Below are 15,307 nucleotides of genomic sequence, written 5' to 3'. Positions count from 1 at the left end.
CAGTGCTTCACTACCCTCCTCGTTAAATAGTTTTTCCTAATATCCAACCTGGACCTCTCCCACCACAACTTGAGACCACTGCTCCTTGTTCTGCCATCTGTCACTACTGAGAACAACCTCTCTCCATCCTCTTTGGAACCTCCCTTCAGGAAGTTGAAGGCTGCTATCAAATCCCCCCTCACTCTTCGCTTCTGCAGACTAAACAGACCCAACTCTCTCAGCCTCTCCTCATAGGTCATATGCTCCAACCCCCTAATCATTTTGGTTGCCCTCCGCTGCATTCTCTCCAATGTGTCCACATCCTTTTTGTAGTGGGGGGCCCAGAACTGGATATAATACTCCAGATGTGGCCTCACCAGAGCTGAATAAAGGGGAATAATGACATCTCTGGATCTGCTGGCAATGCTCCTCTTAATACAATCTAATACACCATTAGCCTTCTTGGCTACAAGGGCACACTGTTGACTCATATCCAGCTTCTCATCCACTGTAACCTTGTAAATCTTTTTATTTCTAATTAAGATTTTGATTAGAGGAGTGGCCTCAAGTGGCCTCAAGCTAGAGTGAGGAATGGGACTGATGGCTGGCTGAGGCAAAGGTGGATTAAGATTTCCTGGGGGCACTGGGCTCCCTACCCCTTCTGTTCGCAGTCCTTTCCACTCTCTCCACCTGTGACCCCCCCCCACCCACACACACAGCTGTCCCCTGTTCTGCCCCCATAGCCTTGCACTTATTTCACCCATGGTCTCACCCCATTCTGCCCTCCCAGTGCAGCTCCACAATCCAATTACAGTAGAGTCACGATTATCCGACCTAAACGGGACTGATAGGTGGTCGGATTAACGAAAATGTTGGATAATACAGAAACGGCCTGGGATGTGAACAAATTCTTCACTGTATTGTGAGGGGGGTCCAGACTGCTTTAACCAGCCCTTCCCTTAATCACCCCCTGCACCAGCTGTGCCCTGCGAGTGGCCCGGTGAGCTTCCACCCCGCTGCAGGCTGCCAGTGCACTGCACCCCAAACAGCTCGGAGACAAAGCAGCCAACAACGGCCATGGCTGGCCCCTTCCCCGCCTCCCGGCGTCAGTGTCAGCCTGTGCCCCTCGGCCCTGCATGCGCCTCATGGCTGGATCTCACGCACTGGTCCCCCCAGCTCACTGGAGTCAGGGCTGGGTTTGCAAGGGCCGCTGCTGCCTGGCCTAGTCCTCGCCGTGCAAAGGGAGGAGCAGGAGCAGGAAGCGGCGGTCAGGAGGCCTTGGAACAAGGCTGCGCCATTCCACGGGCAGGGCCAGGGCTACGTGTGTCACCCCCAAGCAAGCGTCATTAGCGTGGCTGGGCCGGGCGTGGCCTGGCTGCGGGAGCCCCTGGAGAGCGGCTCGGGCTGAGCACGGAGCAGCCTATATGGCTTCCCTGTGTCGCCCCCTTTGCACCCCTTCCTGCAACTGCCACCCCCAAGAGGCCTCGTGCCAAGAGGAAGGCCCCCAACTCTCATCACCATGACAGGCAATGGAGTGGCCCGGCCACAGTGGGCTGGGACCAGGGCGCACTGACAGACAAAGCAGCAGGGGTAAGGCTATGTCGGATAAAGCGGAAGGTCGGATAATAGGGACTCTACTGTATTCCTTTCTGCCCCCCCCCCCTCATCCACTGCAGCCCCAAGACTGCATAGGTGCTGTCCCCTTGCCAAGGCCTCCAGACTGCAGCGGGGAATGAGAGCTCCCCCAGCCCTGATGCCATGGCAGGGAGAAAGAGCACCTCCAGCCACCCGGGCCACAGAAGGACTCCAGGTGCTCTGTAAGGGACCATGGTTGGGACATGGGGCTTCTCCCACCTCGCCCACCTGGTGCTTCTTCGGAGAACGGGGTTGGAGCATAAGGTTTCCCCTGCCCCACTCTGCCCTCTGATTCTCCTGGGGAGCGGGGTGAGGGCATGGAGGCTTCCTCCCCTCTGCCTGGAGATACTGCTAGGGCTCCAAAGCTTCCACCATCCTGTGGTAGATTTCTGATGGAAGAGGGGCAGCCCTTTTTCATTGGCCCAAGCCCCTGGGCACAGGTCTTATCAGCCCATTGGAAAAATCTTCCACTGGGCTCAGGACAAAGTTGAGGGATAGTGATGGCTGGTGTCCCAAGCCTAGCATTAGGGTTAGTGGTTAGGGGCCCGAGACGAGCATTAGACCTGGGGCCATTTAGGTGCTCTGGGCTGAGGCCAGTGGAGGCCAGGGTAGTTTGGGCTAGATTGTGGCTTTGACCTAGTGTTAAGGTGGGTCAGTGCCCTCAGCCTAGGCTTAGAGTTGAGGTTGGCTTGGGAAATGTTTACTTGATATTGATCTTAAAGACCCAGAGAGTTAACCCCTTTCCCTGTTCAGCATTAAACAGTGCTAGGTTTGGGGTTATTTTTTTTTCCAGAGACCTTGGATTTACTTGTTTACTTGGCAAATACCCCGAAGCATTCATTCAAGCGGAATGTTTATTGATTAAATATGAAAAAAAGAACAAGGACTTAAAGCAAATGTTGAAACTATGGTTGGAAGCATAATTGCAGTCAAGAGTCTTGTGATAGAAGGTAGTGTGGTTTAATAATTAGAGCAGAAAGACTAGGAGTTAACACTGGTGCGTGCCTTTTTTTAGCTCTGCCACTGCCTTTTTTTAGCTCTGCCACTGACTGTGTGACCTTAGACAAGTCATTTAACTTTTCTGTATCAGTTCCCCATCTGTAAAATGGAGAGAAAAAGATCACATGTGCATAGAGTTTACGGTGTGCAAAGCACTTTGAGAGGCTGAGACGAAGGTGTAATATAGTGTCAAGTATTCCTGCACTGAAGTCAAAGAGTCTTACTTACAGTAAATCGGAAGAAGCTTTAATCTGAGGCTCCATTATCTTCTGAAGAATTACTCCATGCTCTCAGCATAGGACAATAAAATGACATGGAGTTTATTGATACTTGCTAATCAGAGAGTACAAGAGGGAAAGTGGAGAGATTTATGTCTCTTCCTATTTTGGGGTTTTATGCTGCCAGCCATCATTCTAGTGTCTAAGCTCCTTCCACATAAAAACAATAGCAATTGCAAAACCCCTGGTGGATTTCAGGGAGTCTCTGATTTCCCCGTGATTTGATCTTATCAACGCCAACAAGATGAGGGAAAATTTCTGCCGTCCCTCCCCTGATCAACATTCAGAAATAGTAAGAAATGATGCATTTAGAAGGTTGCGGGCTGAAGAATGATTCTTATGTCAGTAGGGTGTGATCATTTCCTATTTTTACTGCCTGCCTCTTCAGAGAGACCTTCTCCATAGAACAGCTTTGGGCTTCTGGCATTTATTTACTCTATGAATTAATGGGACATTGTTAGTTGCGATGGTATTTTTCTGACACCGTTAAACAATGGTTTGAAAGTACCTATCCTTTGTATCGGAGAACAGGGAAGAAGCTGACTCTCTAGCCAGATCTGTTCTGTTTCCCATTTGAAGAAAGGCCCAGACCCTGATGTTTGGGTTCATCTAATTTCTCACTCTGTCTCCCTTTCTGTCTCCTCTGCATCTCTTTCCAGCTATCTTCATCTTGGCTTGGGGTCATTTTGAAGAGACTCCTGTTACTCTGGAATTATTTTGTCCTTGTATTTCCATTTCACAGGCCAAATGTTAACTGCTGTTTCCCCCGTAGGGAAATCTGAAGTTGCTAATTTCAAAGGAGTCCCTATGCAGTTAATGCAGTGCAACGGAGAGCAGAATCAGGACCCGTTTTCTTTCCCTTGTATCTTCTGGCAGCTTTATGCAATCCCACACTTAAATCTTACCATGCCATAGTCTTGTATGTCATTCAGTGTGAATTCTGTGGAATTCTTCTTCCACAAGGAGAGGGGAGATTTAGGTTCTGAGACTGTTCCAGTCATTGTCTGTTTGACCTTCTTGAAAAGTGAGCAGCTTTTTAGGCAGTGATCAGTGTGGGACTCAAGAAAGGAGTAAAATAAGAACCATTCATCTGCTCCACTCCACAAGCATCGTGTCCCTCAAACTTTTGTCACCCCCAAACCAGAAACAATTTATTTTTGTAGGTTAAAAATGGGATTAATGTTTTTCTTTTGTGCATATCTGTTTTCTGGGGTCCAGAAGTGGGAGAGTTAAAATGCCCTGGAGAAAAGGTTTTCTTTTCCTACTATTTCTGGCACTTCCCAAAACTTGCAAAGTTTCCAGAACAATGTGGCAGACCTCTATGGCTGTGTCTAGACTGGCCAGTTTTTCCAGAAAATCAGCCACTTTTCCGGAAAACCTTGCCAGCTGTCTACACTGGCCGCTTGAATTTCCGCACGAACACTGACTTCCTACTGTCTGAAATCAGTACTTATTGCAGAAATACTATACTGCTCCCATTCGGGCAAAAGTCCTTTTGCGCAGAGCTTTTGCGCAAAAGGGCCAGTGTAGACAGCTGAGATTTGTTTTCCGCAAAAAAGCCCTGATCGCTAAAATGGCGATTGGGGCTTTTTTGCGCAAAAGCGAGTCTAGATTGGCCACGGATGCTTTTCCGCAAAAAGTGCTTTTGTGGAAAAGCGTCTGTGCCAATCTAGATGCTCTGTTCCGAAAATTCTTTTAACGGAAAACTTTTCCGTTAAAAGCATTTCCGGAAAATCATGCCAGTCTAAATGTAGCCTATGTGTAGAAATCCCATTGAAGCCAGTGGGAATTCCATTCTGGGAGTCACTATTGGATGGTACCCTTCATGCATATCTGAACTGGATCTCTGAATTTTTTGAGGTTCACCTATCAGTAGTATAGATGCTTAAGTTGGGATACTAAACTACACCTCTGCAAAACACTGGGCCATATAATCCCCTAAGTTCATCAGCATAGCTCTATTGATTTCAACAGTGCTATGTCCGGTTGCACCAGTTGAAGGTTTGACTCATTGGCTTCCGGATCTAGCCAGGTTTACCAGAAAGGCAAGATATTGTTGTTGTTAAAGACATAAATGATGCCAGTGCAATAAACCTAGCTCTGTGTTATATCCTGGATGTATGCCAGCAGCTCAATATTGCTTTCTAGTTTTTGCAACAGGCAATGTTTCCATGAACCTCTGACACACTGCAATCCTGAGGCTGGGGGACAATTTTTGTTTGCTCATCATCACAGACAGTAGCTTGGGTTCTGCAGAGCTTTTGGTTCTCGGCTTCTGTTTATCTTTAATGTTCTTTCTTTTCCACTCGCTTGATTGGGAGCGGAGGAGGATAATGTGTATCTCCACTCTGATCATTTTGACTGGACATCTGGGTGTTCCAAACTCAGTAGAATGAAAAGTAGAAATACGTGAGTTTGGATAATGCATCAGATTCTCTCTTGTGTCAAGATCCACCTGGTGCAGGAGGCAGGGTAGAATGTCAAGGAGTGGGTTACAGCTCCCTAATTTGCAAGCTGAACCAGCCCTCAAACCAAGGGAAGATAGAGCAGCCTAGTGGTGGCTCTAGCATCTTCAGCTGGCCATGGTTCTCAAGAGAGCATAGCTTTGTCCTGCGTCCCACTAACGGCACCCTCCTTCTGCCCTTTGTGAGCCTCTGTGCTGGGGTAAATGAGCAGTTGTCACATGTGCTGGTTCTGCTGGCTTTACATCAGGTGAAAGTTCCCTCCGGCTGCGAGACAAAAGTTAGTGGCAGACAGATTCTGGCCCCTTTGTGCTACTCAGGAGCACAGTGTGACTGGAACCAGGGTAAAGAATCAGGTTCAATAAGCATAGAAAACCCAGATTCACCTGTCTTCAGATATCAACAAAACACCCCTGGGCCATGGTACCTGTTGGTGCGTCAGAAAAGGCAGATAGTCACATGCTTTGCAGAGGAAAAACAAACAGTGTCAAAGGCATTTGACTGGCTGGTTCTTGCACAAAGTCTGACTGATTGCCGTAGGCGAGCTGAAGAAAAAATTTCCCTTAGGTCAGAATGGCAGTGACCTTGATAGCTTTTCGACTCTGTCTGCAGCGAGGGTGAGGGTCATGTGTCAGGATTATCTGGATACGTCTGATTTAATCATTCCCCGACAGCTCCCCACAGCTGAAAACAGCAAACTGCAGCCAATGGGAGCCATGAGGCTCTGTGGCTATGGACCCTTTAGGTAAACAAAGCAGCATGGGCCTGCTAGAAGCTTTCCCAAAGCAGCCCCGCGGCCCACTTTGAAAAACATTGAGTTACTGCATTACAATCCAGGAAGGGGTTGTGTCCCGAAAGTTCATTTGTCAGTGAGTTGTTTGGAACTCAGAATGCATTTTGCCATAGAAACAATGTTATAAATGGTAGATAGGTTCCCAGGCTAGCCCACAAAAGCCTATTTAACCCATAATGTAGCTGAAATACTGTGTATTTGCAATGAAAAATAGTAGAAATAGTTGTTTTATTTATCCTTGGATGCTGGTGCTTGAGGAAAGGCAGGTTTAATTAGAGCATGAGGGGGTAGGTGGAGATTCTGAAGGGGACTTCTGGGCATACCCTGCCCCACCTACCACACATGGGCTCTGCATGGTTCCTGTGGCCAGCCCCATCCCCCAGCAACCTCTCTTGAGGGCTGCACCCAGCCCTACTCACCAGGAGACAGTAAGCAGTGCATGCATGGGCCAGAGGACTGCAGAGGAGCAGTTGGTAGCTGGAGAGAAGCCTCAGTTTCCCCTTCAAAGCACCATTTCTCTCCTGCTGCTGGCTGCACAGCCACCTGCTGCTCCTCTGGCCGGCACTTGCACTGCTCACCACTACTTGTGCCTCTTGCTTGCTGCCCTGCTGCAGGTGAGTGTTGGTTTGTATGTGCGGATGTTTGTAAGTTGGATGTTTGTAACTCGGGGAGTGGCTGTGTTTGTTGAAATGCACCAAGCATGGAATACAGTTGTGTTCAGAAGGGCTCACAGAAGATAAATTTGAAAAACAAAGAATAGTCCTGGTGTCATGAGTTTTCATGGGCACAACCCACTTCTTCAGAAGATAAATGGCTTCTTTTGCTTCAGTTCAACTCACATCCATATTCCAGCCAATAAGGGTATGTCTACACTACCCCACTAGTTTGAACTAGCGGGGTAATGTAGGCATACCGCACTTGCAAATGAAGCCCGGGATTTGAATTTCCCGGGCTTCATTTGCATAAGCGGGGAGCCGCCATTTTTAAAACCCCGCTGGTTCGAACCCCGTGCAGCGCGGAACGAGGTGTACCGGTAGTTTGGAATAGGAATCCTAGTTCGAACTACCTAGTTCGAGCCCCGTGTAGCCGCGCTGCACGGGGTTCGAACCAGCAGGGTTTTAAAAATGGCGGCTCCCCGCTTATGCAAATGAATCCCGGGAAATTCAAATCCTGGGCTTCATTTGCAAGTGCGGTATGCCTACATTATCCTCCTAGTTTGAACTAGGAGGGTAGTGTAGACATACCCTAACAGTGGTAGCATAGCTCGCCTAGAAAAATTCAGTGATACTTATTCATATGACAGTAGCATGTAGAGGTGTGGTAACCAAGATCGAATACTGTGCAAAACCTTAGTAAGAGGTAGTTACTATGACCCTAGGACCTGTTTAGTGCAATGTATGGCTTTCTTGGTGTTTATCTATAAATGAAGTTATGGGAGGTCTCTAATGAATGCTTATGTCATGCTGATCATCCTAGTATTCCAAGATACATGCAGAGGTGACACTTAAGGTATACATACTGAAACTAGCCCAGAGGAGGTTGTCTGGATGGCTGACAGATGGGAGTTGTCAGGGACCTTACACTCAGGTAAGCTCTGCCAAGTCTCTCTCACTGGAGGTGTGTGCTCATGGAGGTGACTCACAGTTCTGGGAATCCTAAGAACTGCAACAATCATGCCCCAAAGAATTTATAGTCAAACTAGACAAGTCATGAAAGGGCTGAGCAGGGAAAAAGAGGCATAGAATGGAAGTCACTTGCCCAAAGCCACACCACAGAACTGGAATTAAGACCGGTTTGCCTGTGGCATGCAGCCTGTTTGCGTGTGGCTGCCTCCTGCTGGCCAGTTTGTGAACTCTCTATTTGTGTTTATACCGCTCGCATCTATTTCTTCTCAGTTCTTATATATCCTCTTATACCATGGTATCTGAAAATCAAAAAGTCATCCTAAAGTAGCGCTCTGTGAAGGCTGCAATTTTGACATCAAACCACTCACTTGCTAGTCTTCAATCTGTATGCTTTAAATTTAAGCAAATTACAAGGATAAGAGTGTCAAAAACATTGGTTACTTTTCTCTCTCTTCAGTGAGGTACTGGGGGCCCTTACATTCTCCTCCCAGACAGTTTAAATGCACCTTTCCTTAAAATGACCCATTACTCTAACACTATTCCAAGGAATAGATACCCGCAGCGCTGTCGTTATCCATACACAGAATACATAGTTGTGAAAGGAACCTGAAAATTTGGGGTACCACTGGGGCTTAATGTCCACCCACCTTCCTCATCCTGTCCCTGTTCTGTGGCTCTGCTTCCATAGAGAGGATCCAGTTAACTTAAAAGTGAAAAAGCTTGACAGACCTATTAGCACAACCTGTGAAAGCCAGTCAGATAGTAATGGAGCCATTTAACAGGCATTTGCCAATCTGAGGCATATACTGTCAGTTTCTGAATTTACTGTGTCAGTCAACAGGACCTGAGTTTAAAATGTGCTTTAAAAATATTTCATTTGCATGTTGCTGAAGATTGTAAAATCACATCTCTAAAAAATCACCCCTTCCAGCTGCCATCTGGCATAGGGACACCAGTTTAACAGTACTGTCTGGGGCCCCATCAATCCTACGGACTGCCCTGGGTACGGGGGAGGTCTTTTTAGGGTTTAACACTGTAATTTCCAGGTGCTAGGTGGCTCTGTGTAGTACTGCAATACCCTTTCTACCCCAGAAACCTTGACTTGAGTCCTTGTTAACATGACAAGGCTGGAGGTCTCTTCTACCTCAGTGGCATTAGGATTGCTAGGCCCTGTGGCAGTTCCAGCACTCCATCCACACACAACTCAGCTGTAGGGAGGCCAAGGTCTGGTTTAACAAGGTCAGGATTGAGGTGAATGGAAGAGCAATATGGAAATCTCCATGCTGAATAGCAAAGTATGCTCAGCTATACTGGCAGAGCTGTGGGGGTGCAAGGGTGGATCACAGCTTTGGAGTAGGAGGGGCTACTGCAGCTCAGACTAGGCAGAGCAAGTAGCAGAAGATGAATGAGTGAGGACTGAGGTGATATTGCAGAACTATGCGGGTTCAGTACTGGATGAGTGTGGATATTGCTGGCTCAAGAAAAAGTCTTCTGGGAGAAGGGGTGCCAGGGTAGCTCTGTTCAGTACCTGTCCACATGTCACACAGATTGCGGTTGCCTGTGGGTGGAATTGAACTTGGGACCTCAGGAGCTTAGTGCATGAGTCTGAGTTAAAGGCCAGCTGGTTGTTAACAAAGGCTGTAGAGTAGACTCATTATTCTCTGTGTAAGGGTGTGTTTATAGAGCAAAGTTATTGCGGAATAATGGATGTTATTCTAAAATAACGATGTGAGCATCTACACAGCAATTCTGTTATTTCGAAATAATGGATGATTTATTCCGACTTCTGTAAACCTCATTCTACGAAGAATAATGCCGATTCCATCTGCACTTGAAAGAGAATCCTCTGAACTGTCATTCATGTTAAAATTCGACACTCTCCGGGAAGGAATGAACAAATACGCAAACTATCTTACCCATTACCAAGATAGCTTCCCCAATTATCACCTCTAATACCATTAGCTCACAGATGTCCCACTCTCCCCACCTCTAATATCATCAATTCACAGACACTTACCTTCCTTCCTCCACCCCCGCATCCCCTTCCTGTTCTGAAATGTGATTTGTCCTTTTCATATGTGTTCATTTTTTTTAATTGTATCCTTTGGTATATATGGTTGTGATTATTTTCTTCCACTATTTGATCTGAGGAAGTGGGTCTGGCCCACGAAAGCTCATCATCTAATAAACCATCTTGTTATTCTTTAAAGTGCTACATTGTCCTGCATTTTGCTTCAGCTACCCCAGACTAACACGGCTACATTTCTATCACTATTCCCAAATAGGTATTTCGGAATAGAGGCTGTGAAGATGCTCCTCTTCTGCTTTTGGGAAATAGCCCCTCACCAGGGCCATTCTAAGTTATTCCTCCTTGGGCTCTAAATCATGATAGCATGTCTACATTAGGGAAGCCTGCCGCAGATTAATTTTGAGGCTTCCCTGCAGTGTAGACGTGCTATTTCAAAATAAGCTATTTTGGAATAACTATTCTGGAATAGCTTATTCTGAAATAAATGTGCAGTGTAGATGTAGCTTAAGTGGCCTCAATGCCACTAGATGGGACAGTGCACCACACCCAGATGGTGTGTGGGTTACCTTTGCTCTAGCTAATTCCACAGAATGCTGTGTGTTACACCTTTAACAAACACCAAATTCACACCATTTGTAAAAAAGTCATTTCTTTTTCTGCTCCCCTTTTTTTGTGACAAGGAGGGTAAGTAAATCCCCACAAATGAGGGAGCTGTGAGACAGCCAGTACACCACTGAGGACTGCATAGCAATGAAAAACAGTAAACAAAGTTGTCAGATTTTCTCTAAGGGCAGCTACACACCACTTGTGCCAAATCATATTTGACATTTTAAGTCCAGATAATGTAACACCTTGCCCCAGAAAAGGCAGCAGGGCAGCAGGAGTACTCCATCTGAGAAAATGTCCCTCTCTATTTGCTTTCATTTCCTCTGCACCATGGTCAAGTTTGGAAGTGAGAAACATTTGGGGTATTTGTTGCTAGCATGGCATTAAAGGAGTTCACTGTGGTGTGCTCAGACAGCATCTAGTACCATGCTAGTTGCTAGCATGGCATACTAGTGGGCTGCGTCTAGATTGGCAAGTTTTTCCGCAAAAGCACCTGCTTTTGCGCAAAAACTTGCCAGCTGTCTACACTGGCTGCTTGATTTTGTGCAAAAGCACTGACGTTGTACTGTCCGAAATCAGTGCTTCTTGCACAAATGTTTTGACGTTCCCATTCGGGCAAAAGCCCTTTTCTGGAAATGTTTTTGTGCAAGAGGGCCGGTGTAGACAGCTAAAAACTGTTTTGCGCAAAAAAGCCCCGAGGGTGAAAATGGCAATTGGGGCTTTCTTGCTCAAAACTGCTTCTAGATTGGCACAGATGCTTTTCTGCAAAAAGTGCTTTTGCGGAAAAGCGTCCATGCCAATCTAGATGCTCTTTTCCGCAAATGCTTTTAACGGAAAAACTTTTCCGTTCAAAGCATTTCCAGAAAATCATGCCGGTCTTGACATAGCCATGCTGTCTATCATTAGATGCTTAGACAGCATTTGGGTTTCAGGTGGTCTTAATTAAATAACAATGTCAGAGAACTGTGTGTCAGTTCAAAAAGAGCCAAATAAAGCTATGTGCCCTTGACTGAATAATGCTAAAGTCAAACATTAGATTCCTGGCGTGAAGCAATCTATTCAACAGGTGTAAAGTTGAAAAGAGAGAGGATCATTATATAGTTGTAAGGAGCACTACAAATATGGAAGAAAGACTTGCTTTCTCCATAAAGCTGATCTGGGGATATGAGGAACATTTGATAAAGGCATTTGTGAATTTGTAGCAGATCAATACAGGCTTTCAAACTGCAAATAAGCGGGGTAGGTGTGTGTAAGGGGGAATGAATGATCGCTCACTCCTTGTCCTCATTTACTCTTTGCAGGATTTCACTCCGAAAGCCTGTTTGGAAGGACTCTTTGATCAATGAAGGTTTATTGGGTGGGGTGTTTGTCTTCTGATTGGCTTCACACCCAGCCATAAATGGGAAATGTGTCCAGGCTGGGATGTTAATTAGCTTCACTGAGGTGAAAACCTGATTGGATCTTGGGAGGGGAAGTGAAGTTTGCCAGCTGAGCTTTATGTAAAGAACAGAGAGGTGGAAAAGGCTGGGCAGATGGATGTTTGTATAGAGCTCTGAAACTGCAGGGCAAGTTACAAGTGTTCTGCATTAGCAGCATATAAATCATCAAGGAAATATATCAGGTTTTTTTAGTTTTTTATAAGGAGTCTACTCTGTAAGGCAAAATGCAGTGTTTATAGAGGATGTAGCTGTAATAGCTAAGCTTTGATCATTTTATTTGTTATAGAGGAGAGGCAAAATGCAAAAGAGAGGGCTCAGATGCAAAGCTGCAGGTATTAAGCAGGAGGTCTTCTTGATGTGGATATGGAAGGCTGAATTCTGGGAAGACTCCCTAGACTCTACTAGGCAGTAGATTCAATGGGGGGAGTGACAGGGGGAGAGAGGGACAGACACTGTAGCCCAATGAGGGAAGTGTAGGTTGAACCTGAAAGGCTGAGCTGTTCTTTCACATCCACTGAAAAGTCCAGGTTCTTCTACTAGGGGCAGAAACTGCCTCCAATGAGACAATCCATGGAATGGCATGATATTCTTGTTAGTTGTGAATACCTTTGTTGTTTGGAAGGGCTTGTCAGGAGCTGTGTACTTACATAGCATTGCATTACTTAGAAACAGCAGCTTCAACCCAAAGGGGTAAAGGCACTTCAGGCTGTAGGGTGAAAAGGGATGATCCCACTAGAGTCTTCTCCTTATGAAGAGCTGCCAAGCTGGTTTGGAGCAGTGGTGGGACTCTTCTCCTTTAGAGGATCAGGTAGCAAACGTTTCCAGAAGAAGTGCTATTGGACAGGGGTGCTGGAACTGTTTTTATAGTAGGAGTGCTGAGAGCTATTGAACCCAACTGGAAACCCTGTCAAGCTGAGGGAACTCCAGCACCCTCCATACCCCTCATTCCAGCACCTATGCTACTGGGGCTGGAGGACCTGAACTGGCCTGGCAACTCTGAGGTTTTGATTCCGTTCTCGTGCCATGCTAGAAATGTCTGTGGTTTTTCTCCTCTTCCTACTGTACTAGACAGCAGCCCAAAATAACTCTTGCAGTTCTATAGCCAAAAAGCAAAACCAATTTCTTTTATGTGTCTACAGAGATACTGGAATTGCCCACTTGAGGATCTACATTCATGCATCTATTCCCTGAGCTCAGAATTCAGGGCCCCTCTCCCAAATTTCTTTCCTGCTGCTTTTGTGACTATGATGACCTGGGGATTGTTTAGAGCTGGGAACTTGTTTTGGTCCCACCTCTAGTTTTTTAAAGGCATTAACATGATATATGTTATGCTTGCTTGATATTTGCAGTGCACAGTTCTGTATTCTCACCTGGGAACCTAAGAGATCGTCCATGCAGCTTAAATTCAAATCCTCCCTGTTTTCACTTTAGTGCCTGTTTTCCTCTTGCTAGTGCTGCTTTCTAGCTTTTACTGCACGTTTCTTTTAATGAAGGAAGAAGAATAGCCAGAGAAATTACTGTAGGTTTTTCAACTGTCAGAAAATATTAAGCACTTAAGCTGTTTTCCTAGGGATTCAAATAGGATCTCCAGGAAAACAACAAAGAGTCTAATCCATTTTCTCCACCAGCCCAGCAATGAATTATGTTAGCCACATTGCCAACAGCAAACACACACCCAAAGAGACTGGTATGAAAAGGCCAAACCCTTTGGCTGTGTCTAGACTGGCAAGTTTTTCCGCAAAATCATCTGATTTTGCGGAAAAACTTGCCAGCTGTCTACACTGGCCGCTTGAATTTCTGGAAAAGCACTGACGATCTCCTGTAAAATCATCCGTGCTTTTCTGGAAATACTATGCTGCTCCCGTTGGGGCAAAAGTCTTTTTCCGAAAGACTTTTGCGTGAAAGGGCCAGTGTAGACAGCATAGAACTGTTTTCCGCAAAAAAGCCCCGATCGCGAAAATGGCGATCGGGGCTTTTTTGTGGAAAACCACGTCTAGATTGGCCACGGACACTTTTCCGCAAAAAAGTGCTTTTGTGGAAAAGCATCCTGCCAATCTAGACGTGCTTTTCCGAAAATGCTTTTAACGGAAAACTTTTCCATTAAAAGCATTTTCGGAAATTCATGCCAGTCTAGACGTAGCCTTTGATTTCTCTCCTTGTGCTTACTTGGGTGAAAGTCTATTGCTATCTTGCTTAAGGGTTGGACCTCAGTGCCTAGCCCAAGTGTGCTGTCTTCTGTACAAACCCAGATGCTGCTGCTGCTCCATGCTCCAAGAAGCTTGCCATTTAGCTGAATTGCAGTCAGTGCAGTTTGAACAGCCATTATCTAGTGAGTAGTGATATAAATTTGAAGTAGGGGATTAATCCTGAACTATTGCTGATAAGCTCCTCTATTCATTTATCATAGCTTCTGTAGCTTGATTTTTTTTTTCTGTTTCCTTTTGCAGTGACCAGGGAGTGAGTGGTAATCAATTTAAGGGGGATGGGGAAAGGGAACCCAGAATTACATTAAATCAATCTTTCAAAACTTTGATTTATCACTCACTCAGTTTTACCTGTGGCATGGTTCAGGTTCTGACAAGTAGATTTTGATTTATCTTGTGGCATATCTACACTAGGAAATTCTTTCAAAATAAGTTATTTTGAAATAATAATGCCCAAAATAACTATTTAGAAATAGTGTGTCCACACTATAGGAAAGCCTCAAAATTAGCCCAAGGCAGGCTCCCTTAATGTGTATGCACTACCTTGACATAGCACACAAGAGATTAATTACTTTGAATGACTCTGGAGAGCAGTTATTTTGAAATAGCAGCAGTGGAATAGTCTATAACTATTTCAAAATAAGCAGGGGTGGCCCTACCATCAGGTGAACTGAGGCGTCCTCAGACTGTGGGGGGGTGCTACTTTTTGTGAAAAAGTGTCCGTGCCAATCTAGACGTGGTTTTGCGCAAGAAAGCCCTGATCGCCATTTTCGCTTTTTTTTTGCGCAAAACAATACCGCAAAACAATACTGCATTGTCTACACTGGCCCTCTTGCGCAAAAGCGTTTGCGCAAGAGGGCTTTTGCCCGAACGGGAGCAGCATAGTATTTCCGCAAGAAGCACTGACAATCTTACATGAGATCGTCAGTGTTCTTGCGGAAATTCAAGCGGCCAGTGTAGACAGCTGGCAGCTGCTTTTGCGGAAAAACTTGCCAGTTTAGACACACCCAGTGAGTTTATTCTGGGCAGTTTGTTCCCTTGAAAGGACTTGAGCTTGTCACCTCCAGCCTAACAAACAATGCAAGCTTTCTTGGCAATGGCCTCACCAAGTGATCCCCAAAAGATGGGCTTTTCCTTCCATTCACCATCAGCGAGCCTTAGCTAATTGGAAGCTGTGAGTTGAGTACAGAGGAAACTCTCAGATTGGCAGGATCAGGTTCCCCTCTTCTCAGACAAAACCCAGGTGAAAAAACAGCAA

Source organism: Pelodiscus sinensis, chromosome 14 (genome assembly GCF_049634645.1).
Source record: "Pelodiscus sinensis isolate JC-2024 chromosome 14, ASM4963464v1, whole genome shotgun sequence".
Classification (NCBI taxonomy): domain Eukaryota; kingdom Metazoa; phylum Chordata; order Testudines; family Trionychidae; genus Pelodiscus; species Pelodiscus sinensis.
This window is presented reverse-complemented; position numbering follows the sequence as displayed.